The following is a 9,364-nucleotide window of genomic DNA, read 5'->3' as shown; positions in this document are numbered from 1 at the left end:
CCAAAACAAGAAAGAGATAGGAATAGTGGACTCCCATTATATCTCAAGTCCTCGCGACCGGCAGTTTTCTTTTATAACATATCAAAATTTTATTATAACTGAACGAATAAACAATAAAAACACACAGAGAGAATATTGTTGAGGCCTAAATTTTTACTTCATTGTAACCAGATTTTCAATATAAACGCCTTTGATATAATGGAAGTGCACTGTAGGCCAATTTCTAATATGAGATTTCTAGACTGAAGAAACCTTCGCTACCTTTTAAGCATGATACCAACAATCTATAAGTGCATTGATAATTTTGGCACAGTACAGATAAATCAATGTTAAAAATGTCCTTTCTCATAAAGCCTCTGGTGGCCAAAGTAATCCCCTGTCCATGGATTGCCAGTGAACGCTGCTGCAAGGCAAGCTTGAGAAATAGGAGCCGCACAATATCACAACTGAGAGAGAGACCATCTCTGCCAGTCAGCTAAAGCATGAGATTGCCACAGCTCATCATCAGGGCAAACTGGACGACCTGCTTCCAGCCACCCTCAGAATCCCGGACGGGGATCTCGTTGAAGTCAGGTGCATGCTGGGCCTAAGTTAAAAGAAGACAAGAACACTGAAGAAGTAAGAAAACAATTACAGGTATCTTGAAAATTCATTAATCCAGTATGAAAATGCTACAGCTTTAAGCTCTTACATGTACACATAGGTACATGCTAGGCTTAATTAATTTTACTTGATATGGCCCTAGGTAATCAAATCTTAGATTGATTTTTGTTTCATTCAGTGATTACCCAGCATTATGACCGCAAGAAGTGATATTAGCTTTACTCTGTTTCACTTATCAGGTGGCTGAAAGAGAGAAAAGTCCACACTCAGGCCGAAAAAACATGTTCCAGCAATTGAAACACAAATAGTGGGCAACAATCTGTCAGCAGAGTGGATGCCACTTCAGTTCACAGATGAAGACACTAAAGAGATTGTCATCAAGAAGGCTCCAATGGTTGCAGTCAAACATCTGGAGCTTAAAGCATTCCAGCAGCTGGATGAGTACGAAAGGTTGGTTCATTTGATTTTCACTTCATATCTCTAAGAAGTATCCAACGATAAAACAAGTGCATATTATTCAAAAACTCTATGTGGAAAGTGTTTGAATATAAAGTATTATATATCCATGTATATATATTTTTTTCTACCCCTCCAGACAAAACCTGACATTTGAAAAGACATCAGGGGAAGCGTGGCTTAAGTTAGGAGGAGACAAGGGAGGCTCGACCTTCAAACTGATGATGCAGATCGGAAATGTGAGCTGGCCTAACAGCCTAAGAAATACAATTGTTGTTGCGATATTCAAAGCAACAGACAATACGTACAACCTCAGTCTCGTCCTCCAGAAGTTCTCCATCGAAGTGGACAAACTGGCAGCCAAGACTTGGAGGTATGGGCAGACTAAGCACCATGGCCTTCACTAGATTAGCATGATGAATACTCACTGAAGCTGTAAAAAAAAGAAAAGAACACTTTATCATTGCAAGTGGAAACATTGTGTGTGTTGGAACACGACAATAGCCAGTAACAATTGCAAATCTGATGAAATATTGTTAAAATTACTTCTTCAATTCTATGTTTATTTCCAATTCATCTTCCACTCAGAGGCAGACCAATCCGGATATTCCACTTCGGGGATTATCAGTACTTAACAAGGATGTACGGACTCACTGGGCCAAATGGTATGTTATCAAAGCTAACCTTTAATGCATGCTAAAGAGGAAAATGTGGCAAAAGTGATAATGATAATGATAATAATGTATATACATAGACCAATTAGAAAAAAATGCTGACAACTTAAATGTCACTTAATAGATTGAAATGCAAGTTACTAATATATCTATGCTCTAATTAAAATAAACATGTCAATGTGAAACAGCTCAGTAGGTTTTTTAATGTTTGGCACCAAGAGGAAGCCAATAATTCTAAAATGAAATCCTTAACCAAATGCAAAGACTTTGAAAAGTAGTGATAACTTATGCAATCTACTTTATAAATATTACTTGGCATACAGGACGCCATCCTTGCCTCTACTGCGAGATATCAAAGAGGGATATGGCCACCCCACTGGCATAGAGAGGACCAAGTCCATCGCGATCTCTCCCCAACCTCCATGAACAACTCAAGAAGTTTGAAGAAACACGACAGGCCAAGGCTAAGGACTATACATGAATGTCATCAGGCCCCCCATTCTAAACATCCCAATAGACCAGGTATTACAGGGAAACCCTGTTATAACGAGGTCCATGGGACCGGTGCTATTACCTCGTTATAACCGGTACCTCGTTATAACCGTACGCATCAAAAACAAAGAAAAACATAAGCACATAATCATATAAGCGTATACCCATCAATGAAACTTAAGAGCATCCTTTGCGTTGTTATTACACAATTATGGATCATTTTTATTGAGAGAATAAAGGGAAATTATTTGTGAATTAGATGAAAAAGTAGGGGTTGAAATGAGTTAATTCTTTATTTTTCTTCCAAAAACCTCTTCGCATAATAGTTGCACATTATGTTCTTGAGAAGTATGTGCCTATATGTTATATTCATGATTCTTTCTACACCTATCTCTTCCTTTTGTGTTGAACCATTCTGAAAGAATGATATTTTTTCATTTGTGAAATAGTGTAAAATGATAATGAACAAAATGAAATTGTATAAAATGCGTTTAAGTTTTTCTAAACACCAGCGCAAATAGAGTAACATACATGCGTTGTTTACCGTAACTTGCGAGGTATTTTTATGCTGTTGGTGCCCAGCGGGAATGCGATGATAATTCGGCTGTAATCTTATACAGTACAATGTACGTGTATGATCGCTGCGCCCGAAGTTATTAAAAATGCGTTCTTTATTTTCTGCCAAAAATCTCTTCGCTTTTTGTACAGCCGTTCTTGAAAAATATGCGAAAGGATTGAACTTGGAAGATTGTGATCCTTTTTATGCAAATCTGTACCTCGTAGACCATTCTGAAATAAGGAAAAATCTTCATTGTGAAATGCAGTGTTAAAATTGTGATAATGAACAAATCCAGATCTATTCAAACTGTTAAACGCGTTTGTTCTTTTTCTGAACACCAATTAAGTAGCTTAACATGCGTTATTCAACTATTTTTACGCTACTGTCAACCGGCGAGATCACAATGATTTCAGAGTAACTTACATGCGTCGTTTACCGTAACTTGCGAGGTATTTTACGCTGTTGGTGCCCAGCGGGAATGCGATGATTATATTTTCATGAATCATTTCGGCTGTAATCTTATACAATGTATGATCGTTGCGCCCAAACTAAATGCATTCTTTATTTTCTTCCGAAAATCTCTTTGCGTTTTGTATATCTGTTCTTGAAAAATATGCGACAGGATTGAATTTGGAAGGTTGTGATCCTTTTTACGCAAATCTGTACCTCGTAGAACATACTGAAAGAAAGAAAAATCAGCGGGAATGCGATGATAATTCGGCTGTAATCTTATAACAGTACAATGTACGTGTATGATCGTTGCGCCCGAAGTTATTAAAAATGCGTTCTTTATTTTCTGCCAAAAATCTCTTCGCGTTTTGTACAGCCGTTCTTGAAAAATATGCGACAGGATTGAACTTGGAAGATTGTGATATCATCCTTTTTATGCAAATCTGTACCTCATAGACCATTCTGAAATAAAGAAAAATCTTCATTGTGAAATGCAGTGTTAAAATTGTGATAATGAACAAACCCAGATCTATTCAAACTGTCAAACATGTTTATTTTTTTTCTGAACACCAATTAAGTAGCTTAACATCCGTTATTCAACTATTTTTATGCTACTGTTAACCGGCGAGATCGCGATGATTTCAGAGTAATTTATCTACGTCGTTTACCGTAACTTGCGAGGTATTTTACGCTATTGGTGCCCAGCGGGAATGCGATGATTTCATGAATCATTTCGGCTGTAATCTTATACAATGTGGTACTATGATCGTTGCGCCTGAAGGGATTTAAAATGCATTCTTTAGTTTCTTCCGAAAATCTCTTCGCGTTTTGTACAGCCGTTCTTGAAAAATATGCGACAGGGTTAAATTTGGAAAGTTGTGATCCTTTTTACGCAAAACTGTACCTAGTAGACCATTCTGAAAGAAAGAAAAATCTTCATTGTGAAATGCGGTGTTAAAGTTGTGATCATGAACAAACCCAGATCTATTCAAACTGTTAAATGCGTTTGTTTCTTTTTCTGAACACCGATTAAGTAGCTTAAACTATTTTTACGCTGCTGACGCCCGACGTGATCGCGATGTCATTAATAATTTCGGCTATAATCATACACACTCATATTTGCTGACCAGCAACAGAACTGGAAGTAGGAACTAGAAATGGAAAGGTTATAATGATGAGTTGCACACGCATTCCAATTTTCCATTTTTGGCCACGAGTGTCGCTACATAAAAAGTTTTTGAATGCGTTATCTTTTTCTTTTTCTCGTTGCGCTGTGGTCTGGCCTAATATCACGCACGCATATCTCGCGAAAAAGAAAATTGAATGATTATGTTCAATAATTTAGTATTATTATTATCATTTATTCGGCAATTGCAAAACAATACAAGTGACAACAGAGAAACAAATAAAACAAGCAAAACACAAGAAAACAAAGTGTCAGGCTTTCCCTGTTGAGCTTCCCTAAGGAGCCTGGTTGGAAAAAAGCAATCAAAATCACTATGACCCTTGGGCCTCTCCAACCAACTTAAGGAAGCACATCAGGGAGTGGTTGAACATAAAAGAAAACAAACAATACAATTTCAAATTGAGCATGTAAACCAGGTGGATTATTGTACAAACTAGAAATATCATTATGGCGAATGGGTATTAATTCCACCACCCCCCCCCCATAAAAAATAATAATCCAGTGTACAAAAAAGTGTTATCAGAGTACATCTTGACATTGGAACATTGGAAGGTATTCCTGTGTCTTATCACGTGGTTTAGGAGAAAACATGCAAGGAACGGTTCTCTGCAAAATGGGAAAAAGACATGGATAGCGTGAATTCGGTTTTTCATGTTTCGTTTGTCGCGTGTTTGAAAGCGGCAAGTCAAGAAATTGAACCTTGTTATATCCGATCAAATTGCTTATGTTTTTCTTTATCATGATGCACCGAAATTGTCCTCATTATAACCGGAATTTAGTTATAACCGATTCGTTCTGCTGTAGGTTTACATGCAAAGGAAAACGGGACCGACGCGATCACCTCGTTATAAGCGGTTCCTCGTTATAACCAAACTCGTTATAACGGGGTTTCACTGTATATCACTCAAACAAATGAAAAAAAAAAAACATGAAGAAATTTGTATTCATATCTGTTGCCCTACATGCCTGAATTATCATTCACAATTACTAACAAGATGCACTTTTATATTTTGCTTCAAAAGGTTTGCCCCCCTGGCTTGCACATTACTCTGGGACTGTTCCTGAAACACTTTCAGAGTTTGGAAAGGTCATGTGAAGCATTGGACAGGGTAGCTGCAAGTCACCTTGCCAGGAGAGAACATCCAACTGAACAGCAGCTCTCAAAGAGTATGGCAGCTCTTGTGCAGAGAGAGAGAAGATGCTGAGAGTTCTGAAGGAGATGGAAGCAGAGAGAACCGACCTGGCAGAACAGCTGGCATGCTTTCTTCTGCTTTATCCCGAGGAGTCAACCAGCCAGCCGGTAGCACTTCTTCAGGAAGCTGTTCGGGAGAAGAATGCCAAGATAAAGAAGGCGGTAAGCAAAATAAATTAATTTCACTCACATATGTACACACCAAATTGTTTTATGCATATTGAAACTAGAAATGTCGCTAAGGCGACTGGTATGCCTCCGCCATAATGCACGATTCTCCTAATAGGTCTATAGTACATGCAGACAATGTGTGATTACATTTTCACAAAATTGGCAAAATATTAAAATGACAAGTTTGTCACAAGTGTGTTGAATGTTCACCTTCCTTGACCTAGGTTCAATTGGATGAATAGGAGAGCATGTACTTGGGGATTTAAGGACTTTAACTTGACTTTGACCCATTCATAAGTTTATGCATTGAGTAATTTTCAAGGTATGGAGAAAAAGTGCAATTTCTATAATGAAAAGTTCATTGTTACCATTTTCATCTGGCCTTTGACCCTAAAATTCATAGGATAATCACTGTCAGGCACAACATGCATAAATACGTAGTAAGTTTCAAGATAACTTGAGCCACTTCCGAGATATGGAGGAAAAAGTTAGTTCAGCACTTTCCCTTGATCTTTGACCTTTTGACCTTTGAGGCAAACAAAAAAAAAAAGAAGAAAAAAGAAAGCTTCCAGAGAATCTCTATTAGGTTATACATGCATACACCAAGTGTAAAAAAGAAAAGATAATCCTGGCATTGCATAAATGAGGGAAATAGTAAAATTTTGAAGTGTTGCCCTTGACCTTTGACCCCTGACCTTTGACCCATGAACCCTAAATTCTCTAGATATTCACTGCCAGTCAGTACATGTATGTATACTATGTTCCATGAAGATACCTTGAACAATTTCCAAGATACAGAGAAAAAAGTTAAGTTTTGATATTTTTACTTGACCTTTTGACCTTTGACCTCATGACCCCAAACTTTCACCAAAGAATCTTAATTGGGTAATACATGTATACACTAAGTTTCAAGAAAATATCTTCTGGCATTGCATAGATATGGTGGAAATAGTGAAATTTTACGTATTTGACCTTGACCTTTTGACCTTGAGCATGTGCACCCAAAAGTTGATAGGCACAACTTCACCCCCTAATACACATACATGCCAAGTTTCATTAGGATACCTCAAAAGGTTTTTTAGTTACGCTGTCCACAAAATTCATTACGGACGGACGTACGGACAACCCGAAAACATAATGCCTCCGGCACCACTTCGTGGCGGAGGCATAAAAAAGTTTGAATGAACTGTCCTTTAATTAACAATCGCCTAATACCAGGTATCTTTCTTTTATGATTAATTATGAAAATTATATGTGTTACAGAATGATGACTTGATGAAGCTGCCAAAAGAAAATAGTGGGTCAGGAGAGATTACTGCCAGCCTCGATGGAGCACTGCACGAAATGACGATTCACAGGCAGGCGTATTACAGAAGAACGTTCGTTGGAAACCATGCACACAAGTGCCTTCAGGTATGAACATATCTTTAAAAAGTTACACTGACTATCCGAAAAATCTGGAAGAAATATCATTCTATTTTTAGATAAATGAAGCTAATATTTAACCAGCTGACACAGATATAATGATTACTTGTATGTCTGAAAGTTGATGTTGTACTGTGGTTAAAGGATAAAGCATTTCTTATATCTTCCAGCCCAGCAATGTCCAAAAACTGACCAAGAAGATCGTGGAAACGACAGCACGAGTATGTCCTGGAGCTACAGCGGTGATAGGCAAAGCAGAAAGAGTAGCCAAGCGGTATGAAACTCTTCTCCTCCTCTACAGCCGCTGTCACATCAGAGTGAACAAAAGCAGCTTCCTGAAGCAAGAGGAGATAGATGAACTAGGTATCAAATTTTCACTTGTGAAAAAAAAAAACAACAGCAACACACAAATGAAATCAGATCAGACCTGCCATGTAAATTAAACAAATCATCAAAAATCAAATACTGGTGTTGTGACCAAGTGTATGCAGTGCACAAAAGTAAAATATGCTAATCAACACAATGAATCTTGATAATAGAATATATTGGTTGGTCTTAAATATACTGACCTTTCTGTATTCACTAATGTCTAATAACTGTTAATTTTTTCCCCACTTTTTTTTTTTTAATTCTAACAGAGAATGACATCCAAGCATATACTACATTCTTCCAAGTCAATTTTCTGAACGAATCCACACCACCGAAGCTTCACTTAGTTGAGGACCATGTTGTCCCATGGCTACGCAAATGGGGGGCATCTCCTGGGATGATGGGGGAGCAGGGTGGAGAGAGTATGCACTCACAGCTCAACAACATCGAGCGTGATCTCCGTGGCTTCTCCAACGATCTCGACATCCTTCTCAGGAGCATCAAGGGACAATGGCTGGCCTGCAATCCTGTGGCATATGCAAAGGATAACTAGGTTTCACATCCAATAACTCTCTGGTGTCATTTATTATGAACAGCAAAGTTTTTTGTATTTAATGCAGTGATAATGATACACATATTTGTGTCCTGTAATCATCTCATACTCTTCTATATGTGTACATCTTAGAAATTTTTATATCACAATCTGGATTTGGTTTTTTTTTTAATGCATAAGCTAACAATAGGGAGTGTGTATCACTTTCCACTATCTTGATGTGCTGATAGGCGCTAAGTCAAGAGCAAGGTGATGAATGATAATTCTTTCTTCTTTTTTTTTTTTGTCATGACTGCTTCAAGAGAAGGTAGTGCATTCCAATCTTTCCCAAATGCAATGTATCATGCCCTGCATTGAAAGAGCTCCACGTGTTGAACAAATACTAACACATATATATTTGTTTTGTTTTTCATTTAAAAAAAAGTCCAAGATAATAATCTCTTGATTTGTAATGGAAAGTTATTCCATAAATTGGGAGTTGTACATGTAATTGCAGAAGCAGATGCTTGATCATCTTGTGTCACTTTCCATTTCATACGAGATTTGCAACAAAATAACAAAGAACTTCTGCCTAATGTCTGTGTTTGTAAGACTGATGTACAAGATTCAAACTGGAGCTTGAACAAGTGCTTCATTTGTGCATTTGATATAGCTTTTACATTATGTAAGCATTTATATATAGGGCCTTTTATAACACATCAAATCAAGAGGATTTGATTGTCATTTGGTGTGCTGAGCACCCAGTGCAGATGCATGTCTCACTGAGGGGGCATTTTCAGAACTTTGGGCAAGGAACGGTATTTGAGGGTCTGGCATATAATAACTTGAACTAACGCAACTTACAGTAGAGCCTAGAAAATGCTCCTACATTACAGTACAGTATCTGTCATATTTGCATTCAAACAAATGTTTAATTTGCACCAGTCTGATTAACGTGCATGTGGGCCTGCATAAGGTTTGCCTATTTACATACCAGTAATTATTTTGTTACTAGCATCGATACGCTCCTACTCTTATAGATGATGTGCCGTAAAATAAGTGTACCTAGTAGATTAATTTGATATCTCTATTCATGCTTGACATGCTGTCATTCATAGAGCTTGTAACTAGAGCTCTCGCTAATCGAATCTTGCAGCTCTCGTTTTGTGTTCACAATTCCATAGGCCTAAAGAGCAGTGACATTGCAGATGACAACATAGTTGTATCATGTACCAGTACAAGCTCTTACATACCG

General features: G+C 37.6%; 1 pseudogene; it reads left to right on the top strand.

The window, feature by feature from the left end:
- Positions 1-270: 270 nt before the first annotated feature.
- On the top strand, positions 271-8,242 carry LOC140240616 (uncharacterized; annotated as a pseudogene).
- The last annotated feature ends 1,122 nt before the right edge of the window (positions 8,243-9,364 follow it).

Source organism: Diadema setosum, chromosome 2 (assembly GCF_964275005.1).
Source record: "Diadema setosum chromosome 2, eeDiaSeto1, whole genome shotgun sequence".
In the NCBI taxonomy this organism is placed as follows: domain Eukaryota; kingdom Metazoa; phylum Echinodermata; class Echinoidea; order Diadematoida; family Diadematidae; genus Diadema; species Diadema setosum.
Note: the sequence above shows the minus strand (reverse complement) of the source record. Positions and strands in the feature narration are given on the sequence as shown.